A 10,080-nucleotide genomic window follows, 5' to 3' on the forward strand; every position below is an offset into this window, starting at 1 on the left:
TGTGTGTGTGTGTGTGTGTGTGTGTGTGTGTGTGTGTGTGTGTGTGTGTGTAGGCCAGAGGCTAAAGTCAGGTGTACTGGATGGCTAGCAAGTCCAGGCATCCTCCCGTCTTTTACTCCCCAGGATGGGATTACAGGTGCATACCATTGTGCTATTTATACCGGGCACTAGAGAGTTTTGAACTCAGGTCTTCAGGCTTTCAAAAGCACTTCACCAACCAGGTCATCTCTCCTCAGACCCTTCCTTCAATGCGTATTCATTGAAAATCTGCTTACTGCCACGCATAGTTTCACATTCTAGTGGTGAAGTGAAGAAAACAGACAAGACTATTGTGATATTAGTAGAAAAAAGATAGATCTGAGGTTTGGAGAGGTCTGGGCGGGGCTCAGTGGTTAAGAGCACTTGTTGCCCTTGCGGAGGGCCCGGGTTCTCACAACTGTCTGTACCCACAGTTCCGGGGGATCTGATGCTGTCTCCTGAGCTCGGAAGGTACCAGGCATAGACATCATGCACATATATACATGAAGGCAAAACATTCATACACATGAAGTAAAACATGACTCTTAAAAAAAATAGTAAAAGACATTTTAGGTAGGCAGGTCTCTGAGTTGGAGGCTAATTTGGTCTACGTGAAGAGTTCCACCACAGCTAAGGCTATATAGTGAAACCCTGTATCGGGGACAGACAGACAGACAGACAGAGATATCGTCAAGAGGTATCACAAGAGCACAGAGTACGGTAAGAGGACACGGCAGAGCTGCTTCCTGAGTCGCGGTTTCATTCTCAAATGTGAATGGCAAATGCCTTGAGTGACCGTGCAGGTGACGTAATGTGTGCGATGGCAAGTTGGTCCTTGGCACAATACATCAGCATTAACTCCTATAACCCATAAGCCAATATACTTTTAGGTTTTCTGTTTCTCCATTTCTCTATCTCTTAAATCAGAATGCTAAAGTTGACTCAGTAGCCCTCAAATTGAAGGGTCCAGAGACAGGGAGAAATCTGAGCTCCCCCCTAGTAAACCCCAGCTCCTAGTGCCCCTCAGAGTGTTCTAAGTGTCAGTCTTAGCCCCTGCTGGCCAACCTTAAGTTGTGGCTTCAGGAAACTCAGCTTTCTCTGGGCTCCTCTGGATCCCTTGGCCTTTCTCAGCCTGCCTGAGAAGCAGACAGTCTCTTTATCTATATTGCTAAAGACAATCTTCTTGTCCTATTTTTTGGGCTTTGATAGGAAAGACAGGAGACAGCAGAAAGGACTAACAAGGGAAGTGACTTGGCTCGAGTCCTTGTGTTTGACTCCCCTGAGGAACCCGATAGATGGAGGGGTTTTCCAGGACGGCCCTTCCTCCCAGGCACATGTAACAGCAACTGTCCAGTGTTCTTGCAGAACAGCTTTGCATTTTTGAGATGGTCACCTGGTACAGTCCCTCCAATCTATAGCGGTCTAATTCAGTTTTTGCCGTTCCCCTCCCCCTTTTGTTGTTGTTTTGTTCTGAGACAAGGCTGGCCTCCAACTTAGAGATCCCCCTGCTTCTGCATCGGAAGTGACAGGGTCAAAGGTAATGTGCCTTCATGCCCTCCCTCCTCTAATTTATATCTTTGTCATTTACTTTCTATGTGACCTTGAAAAAGTCACACCTTCAGCATAACTTAGATGTTGCTTTATACTTTTTAAACATATATAAGAACTTCTGAGGCAGGCAATATGTCCCTTTGTTTTATAGATTAAAAACATGCCTCCATGTGGGAAAATAGGACTTATCAGTCTTAATTTAAACCTTTAAAAAATGAATCAGAGTTATGTGACATCGTCAGCTTATGGTGGATGTTAATCATGTGAGTCATGCATGCAGGGCAATAAATTACGTTTATCTAGTGCCATATTATCAGTGTCTGGCTCAGGGAATATTTGTCAGGGGATAATTGGATACAGTGTGTTTAACATAATATCAGGCTAATAACAGTCCTTCCAGATGATCATGATGGCACATATGTGCAATCCCAGTTCAGGAGGTGAAGCCAAAAAGACCAGTTCAAGGTCGTTTTTGGCCTTGAAAATCAAGGCTGGTGTAAATCAAGGCTGGTGTAGGCTCAAAAGACTGCAGCATAATTTAATTTTTAAAAAATTTAAAAAGTTGCCAGGCAGCGATGGCACATACCTGTAATGCCAGCACTCTGGGAGGCAGAGGCAGGAGGGATCTCTGTGAGTTCCAGGCCAGCCTGGTCTGCAAATCAAGTCCAGGACAGCCAGGGCTACACAGAAAAACCCTGTCTCAAAAAACCAACAATAAATTTTAAACAGTGCTTTCTAAAGTTACAGCCATTAATTGATCGTGACCAAGCTTGATGACGTCTCTGACCAGCCAATTAATCACTAAACACACTGAAAATCTGCACCCTTTCTAGCCTTCCACTCTTGCTCAGTCGTAATTATCCCTCGGGTTCTGCTCAAGCTCACCCTTCCAATAGGAAGGTGAGGAGAGAGAGCTCAGCAATCAAGAGTCCCAGATTTGGTTCCCAGCACACACAAGGTGGCTCAGAACCTCTTGTAGCTCCAGCTTCAAGGGATCGGATGCCTTCTTCCAGCCTCCACAGGCAGCAGGAGCACAGAGGGTGCACAGACGCGGTGGTGGAGGCAAAGCACCCACACACACACAATAATTAAACTAAATCAACAAGGTGAGCTGGGTTTCTCGTGCGCGTCTCTCTGACTGCCTCACTAGGCTAGCTTCTACTTTTCCCAACTGTTCTCAGCATTTTCATCAGCAAGATTTGATACCTATAAATGTAGTTGACTTTGTTGTGTTGGAGACAGGCTCTCATGTAGCTCAGGGTTGACCTCCTATTCATTCTGTAGCTAAGGAAGACCTTGAACTTCTTATTCTCCTGCCTCTACCTCCTGAGCGCCTAGATCATTGTATGCATTGTAACACCTAACATACATACTTGATCTTGGTGTAATTTTTGTTTGTTTTTTGTTTTGTTTTTCTGAGACGGGGTTTCTCTGTGTAGCTCTGGTTGTCCTGGAACAGGCTGCCCTCTAACTCTGAGAGATTTACCTGTTTCCTCTTCCAGGTGCTGGGACTAAAGCTGTGTTCCACAACCACCCCACACTGGCGTAATCCTCCTGATAAAGTCAATACTTATTGGACATATTATGCTGAACACTGTTCTGATTGCTTTATAAAATCATCTACTTTTTTTTTTTTTTTAATTGAGACAGAGTCTTCCTCTGTTACCAGACTAGCCTGGAATTCACTCTGTAGCACAAGTTGGCCTTGAACTAATGGCAGTTCTGCTGATTCAACCTTTCAAGTACTGAGGTTCAGACATGAGCTTCCATAGAGCTTTAACTCATTTAAGCTTTATTGATCCTTTCCTTTTTCAGAGAAAAAGATAAGGCCAGAAGGAGATTTCAGCACCAGGAAGACTGAGGGGTTTGCTTAAAAGACAACTCACTGGAGCTCAGGCATGAGCCTGGGCAGGCTGAAGCTGCCCGCTTGCCTCTCGCCCTCCCAAACGGTGCCTCTGCACAGCCTCCTTGACTACTTCTAGAAAAAGTAATGATTTTTCTACACTTCCTCACCTACTCTTGTACAACTCCCTCTCCAGACATTCCCAAGTTACAAATGGTCTCTTCATGAACATCTGTATATTCTCCCTAAAATCCAGACTCCGTACAGGTAGGGTAGGAAGTGGTTATTATGCCCAGGTGCTCAGTAGATGTTGAATGAATGAACGAAGATCAACAGTAAGATTCGAGAAGTGGGGTCCGGTGGCTGGAGAGGTGGCTCCATGGTTAAGAGCCATTGCTCTGCTCTCCCTGAGGAGCTGGGTTCAGTTCCCAGAACACACATGGCAACTCACAATCATCTGTAACTCCAGTGCCAGGAGATCTGATGCTCTTCTTGCTTTTATGGGCAGGATCAGGTATGAACTCAGCGTGCACACATTCAGACAAGCAGTACCGTCATACACACAAAATAAAATAAACCTGAAAAAAAAAAAAAGGCATAAAAGAAGCAGAGCTTCGAGGCAGATCTCTCTGTGAGTTTGAGGCCAGTTTGAGGTGTGCACAGTGGACTCTCCAGGGTCCACATAGCTGAAGGAGAGGACCGAATCCAGAAGTTGTTCTCTGACCTTCACAGGCGAACCAGTGCTTCCCTGGGTGAGCCCTCTCCCTCCCTCTGTCTCTCCTTCTCTCTCCCTTCCTCTCCCCCCCCCCCCCGCTTTTTTCAAGACAGGGTTTCTTTGTGTAGCCTTGGCTGTCCTGGACTTGCTTTGTAGACCAGGTTAGCCTCGAACTCACAGAGATCCTCCTGCCTCTGCCTCCTAGAGTGTTGGGAGTACAGGTGTGTGCCACAGCGACAGGCAACACACTTATTTTTAAGAAAAAGATTCAGACACTGGAGTGATAGCTCAGTGGTTAAGAACATTTGCAATTCTTTTGGAGGACCAGAGTCCAGTTTCCGGCACCCACACTGGGTGGCTCACAACCTCCTATGATCCAGCCCCAGGAATCTGATGCCCTTTTTTGGCTTCTGCAGGCACCACACACATGTGGTACATACATAGAAGCACACACACATATAAAATCAAATAAAAAAGAAGATTCAAGAAGCAGTTCTGGAAGGGGAGATGCATCTGTTTGGAGAAGCCAAGCTACAGTCTGACCACGCCTGGGTCATTTCTCAGTAATAACTGTAGTCTTTCTTTTGGACAGCAGGGAGCGCCACTACTAAACCCAAATGGTTGGGAATGCAAGCCAGACAAGTGCTCTACCCCTGAGCTACAGCTACCCAGACCTCTTTCACTTTGTGTGGAGACAGTGTTTCAGGCTGGCCTTCTAAATGCCCTGTAACTAGGCATGGCCCGAACTCCTGATCCTCCTTTGTTCACATCTCCTAAGTGCTCATATTGTACTGAGTGTCACTACCTAACATCATAAACATTTTGGGACGTATACAAAGGAATTTTATTCACTGTAAAGAAGAAAGAAATTATGACATTTGCAGGGTAATGGGTGGAATGAAATCATTATATTAAGCAAAACAAACCAGACCCAGAGAGACAAGCATTGCACATTTGCTCTCACATGCAATCTAGGTTTTGTTTTATAAATGTACATACATACATGTGTAGGACATGAAAGTACAAGGGGGCCAGAGAGCAGAGGAGAAAGGGAAATAAGAGGACAAGAGAATATCCATCTCATGAAAGCATAAGGGTGTACCATTTGGGGAAAGAAATGGACCAGCAATAGGGGAAGAGGGTGGGGAAGGGTAGTAGGGGACTAAATAAAAACAAAATGACATTTCTACATGGAAATGATAAATAAATCTACTACTTTTTATGCTATCAAAGAACTTCAAATTAAAAAATCTCTAAGACAAAAATTTAAATCTAGGTTCACTACTCTATACCAAAGTCTGTTTCTGTTGATGTAAGAATGCATTCTGAGAACAGCTGGGGAAACACTGCAATCTTTGGACCTCAAAGCATTTCAGAGTAATCCAAATTCAGGATAAAAAACTTACAGTAATTACAACATGCGGGGCATGGTGGTGCATGCCTCTGATCCCAGCACAGGGGAGGCAGAGGCAGGCAGGAGAGATAGCTCAGTGGTTAAGAACATTTGCAATTCTTTTGGAGGACCAGAGTCCAGTTTCCGGCACCCACACTGGATGGCTCACAACCTCCTATGATCTAGCCCCAGGAATCTGATGCCCTTTTTTGGCTTCTGCAGGCACCACACACATGTGGTACACACATAGAAGCACACACACACACACACACACACACACACACACACAATCAAATTAAAAAAAAAGATTCAAGAGGCAATTCTGTAAGGGAAGGTGAGTTTGAGGACAGTCTGGTCTACAGAGCAAGTTCCAAGACAGCCAGGGTTACACAGAGAAACCCTGTCTTGAAAAACCAACCAACCAAACAAAAAATAACAACATAAACTCTTAATTTTTATTTTGAGATGGGGGCCTCATTATGTTTCTTGGGCTGGTCTCAAAAATCTGAGCTCAAGGAATCCTCCTGCCTTAGTTTTCCATGTAGCCACGACCATGGGCGCATATCAAATCACCTGGCTTTCTGGTGCTGGAGTTTGAACCCAGGGCCATGTGCTTGCTACGCAGATGCTCTACCATTGGCCTCTATCCTCAACCTCTTAATCATTTTTAAGTGTGCAGTTCAGCAATGTTAAAATATTAAAATATTCACACAGTGGCATATCTAGTTGCCCCAACTCTTCCTCTTGCCACACTGAAACATGCTTAAACCACTCAGATCCCTAGCTTTAGCCGCTACTGTTCTCTTTTCTGCCTCTGTGACTCTGACTACTCCAGGAAACTATATGAATGGAATCATGTTTTTTTTTCCCTCTCTTTCCTTTTATGATTGGTTTTGCTAACATACTGTTGCAAAATTCTATCCATATCGGATCATGTGTTGCAACTTCTTTTTTGTTTGTTTTATTTATGTGTGTGTGTTTGTGTGTGTGTGGGCATGCCATGGTGTACATGTGGAGGGCAGAGAGCAACTGGTAAGTTGGTTCACTCCTTCAACCATGTGAATTTGGGCATTCAACTCAGGTCATCCGGCTGGGCATCAAGCACCAAGCGAGTCACCTTCGTCTGTCTGCCAGCCTTCATTCCTTTGTTTTTCAAGGCTGCTCAATAGTACTGTATCTTGTTTATCCCTTCATCTCTCCATGTATACGTGTGTCGTTTCCACTTTATAGTTGTTTTCAAAAAACATGACTGTAACCATGGGTGTGTAAAGGTTTCTTCCAGACCTTTTATTTTGGATATAAACCCAGAGTAGAAATGCTGGATCATTTGGCAATTTTTTTTTAAAAAATCATTTGGTAAATATATTTAAAGTTTTTTTGTTTTGTTTTTATTTTTCTTGACTTTTTTTTTTTTTTTGTAGTTCAAGGTGACTTTGAACTTCTCAGTCCTCCTGTCCCCATCTCCTGGGAGCTGGGATTCTAGCTGCACAGCTTGTTTGGTTTTATGTGGTGTTGAGGATTGAGTCCACAGATTCATTAATGATGAGCAAGCACTAGCAACTAAGCTCTGCCCTCAGAGCCAAGTTTTCGTTGTTTTAATGTAATTTTACATGCATTGGTGTGAGGGTGTCGGATCCTCTGGAATTGGACTTACAGTTGTGAGCTGCCATGTGGGTGCTGGAAACCGGACCTGAGTCCTCTGGAAGAGCAGCCAGTGCTCCCAACCACACTGAGCCATCTCTCCAGCCCCAAACATTATATTTATTCAATTTATTTTGTATTTTGCCTCCATGTACGATTGGGAGCTGAACTTAGGACCTCTGGAAGAGCAGGCAGTGGTCTTAACTGCTAAAACATTTCTCCAGCCCTCCAAACCCTCCCCATTTTTAGTTTTGAGACAACATTATGGTTCTGAGAAATTCAACTTTTCCCCCTCCAATTTATTTATACAATGCTCTGCTTGCACACCAGAAGATCTCACTAATTTCACTATCACAATAGATGGTTGTGAGCTACCATGTGGTTGCTGGGAATTGAACTCAGGACCTTTGGAAGAACAGACAGTGCTCTTAACCTCTGAGCCATCTCTCCAGCCCAGAAATTCAACTTAAGTGTAAATGGGTGACTGCTGACCTCACACATGCTAGTTGGGCATTCTACCACCAAGTTATAGTCTTAGTTCTTATTTTTTTCCAATGTTTCATCAAATTGAAACCAAGTATCTTTTTATTTGTTTATTTATTACTATGTATTCACTTTGTATCCCAGCTGTGGCACACTCCCTCATACCCTCCCATTTCTCCTCCCTTGCCCCTCCCACAGTTGATAGGGGAGGTCCTCCTCCCCTCTGACCCTAGCCTATCAGGTCTCATCAGGACTGGCTGTACTGTTGTCCTCTGTGGCCTGGTAAGGCTGTTCCCCCTTCAGGGGGAGGTGATCAAAGAGTCAGCCACTGAGAGTTCATGTCAGAGACAGTCCCTGTTCTTATTACAATGGAATGCACTTGGATACTGAGCTGCCATGGGCTACATCTGTGCAGTCTAGGTTATCTCCAGGCATGGTCCTTGGTTGGAGTATCAGTCTCAGAAAAGACCTCTGTGCTCAGATTTTTTGGTTTTGTTGGTCTCCTTGAGGTGCTCCTGTCCTCTCCAGGTCTTTCTATCTCCCCCTTCTTTCACAAGATTCCCTGCACTCTTCCCAAAGTTTGGCTATGAGTCTCAGCATCTGTTTTGATACCCTGCAGGGTAGAGTCTTTCAGAGGCCCTCTGTGGTAGGCTCCTGACCTGTTCCGTGTTTTATCCCTCTTCCGATGTCCATCCCATTTGCCTTTCTGAATGAGTGAGCATTCTTAGTTCTTATTTATTTATTTTTGTTTTTGGAGACAGGGTTTCTCTGTGTAGCCTTGGCTGTCCTGGAACTTGCTTTGTAGATCAGGCTGCCCTTGATTTCACATCCATCCATCTACTTACTTCTGTCTCCCAAGTGCTGGGACTAATGGCATATGCCACCACACTTGACTGTACAGTTTCTTTAAAAAGGTTACAAAGATTTTTTAATTAACCAATTAATTAATTAAGTATATGAGTGCTCTATCTGTGTGTACACCTGCATGCCACAAGAGGGCATCAAATCCCTGAATAGATGGTTATGAACCACCATGGGATTGCTGGGACTTGAACTCAGGACCTCTGGAAGAGCAGCCAGTGCTCTTAGCCACTGAGCCATCCTCTCTCTAGCCCCTAAAGATTTTTACATTATTTTTGGCACATGTGGAGGTTAGAGAAGAACCTTTGGGAGTCAGTTCTCTCCTCCTACAATGTGCCTTCTGGGGCCCGGGTTGTCTGGCTTGAGCCATTTTGTCAGCCTTATGTTGGCCTTTCTAAGGAGCTATTCAACCATATCTGGAAAAACAAGAGGTTAACGTTCTTGGCGGGATGGGGTAGGGGAAGTAGGGTGAAGACGGTTTCCGGTAGAAGCAGCAACAGGCACAAAGGCTGTGAAGCCCGTTCGATGTGTTTGGAAACTTCCTGAGGGCCCACGGGTCGTAGAGCGCTTGTTTAGTGTTCTCGGTTTGACCCACTCTATTGCAGAAGCGCGCGCGCGCGCGCGCACACACACACACACACACACACACACACACACACACACACGAACGCAAAGAAGGCCAATCTGATGGGAGCTTAGAAGAGCGGGGAGAGTGGCAGTAAATGACGTCCGACGTGTATTTTTATATCAACAGCCTAACTCTTAAGCCAGGCAGCTGTCGGGCAAATCCGGGTTCTGGTCTTCAAAGGGCTCGCTCGGAGCAGGAGCTGGTTTATCACTGTCAGAGCGCGAGACTGGGCCTAATCCAGTCTCCCGCCTCCGGTGCCAAGGACAGGGGTAGGGCACAGAGGTTTCAGGGGAGATCTGCTGACAGCGAGCTCGAGGAGAGAACAGGAAGTGTGGGCTCTGTCAGAGGAGGCCCGGGCGGGGTTCTGTTTTTGGGGCACTTATCCTCAAGCTGCCGCCTCCTCCTCTAACCGAATCAGAGATGGGGGAGTGAGACCAGCCACAGGCTTCACCCCAGAAGCCCCAAGAGGCTGGGGCTTGAGGGGCGGGTTGCAAGGGCTACGCAAGGGCTCTGAGGTGGATCAGAGGGGCAGGAAGGGGGTTAGGACGGCGGATAGGCCGATTAGGCTGCGTACAGGGGGAACGCTACCTGCAGTGGGGGCTCGTCACTCTGCGTTTTGGGAACCGTGTCTTCGCAAACACTTGCGGCCTCTGAGGAGCTTTGCTAGGGGCCGCCCTTCGGGCCCTCCGCAAAGGGTCGGGGCCTCGGGCACGACTCCTGCTGGCGGTACCTCGAGGTGGCCGCCAGGGAGCGCTGCCCGCGGGAGCCGGGACGCGCGGGTCCCCGAGCGCGGAGAGGCGGAGCCGAGGGCTTGCGAGGCGCGTCGGAAGGCGGCGCCTGGGAGCCGGGAGCGGGGGGCTGGGAGCGCGCCCCCGGGCCGGAGCCGGCGCGGCCGCGGTCGCCTCGGGCGGCGCCGCTCGGTTACGGCGGCGGGCGCCGGGGTCTCC

The 10,080-nt window shown here is 46.6% G+C and overlaps 1 protein-coding gene across 1 annotated transcript in view; it reads left to right on the plus strand.

Annotated features, from left to right (window-relative positions):
* Window positions 1–10,080, plus strand: part of Stim1 (stromal interaction molecule 1) — a 178,008-nt gene that overhangs the window by 3,963 nt on the left and 163,965 nt on the right. The window lies entirely within an intron of this gene.

This window comes from Psammomys obesus, unplaced genomic scaffold, assembly GCF_907164565.1.
Source record: "Psammomys obesus unplaced genomic scaffold, mPsaObe1.curated_primary_1811, whole genome shotgun sequence".
In the NCBI taxonomy this organism is placed as follows: domain Eukaryota; kingdom Metazoa; phylum Chordata; class Mammalia; order Rodentia; family Muridae; genus Psammomys; species Psammomys obesus.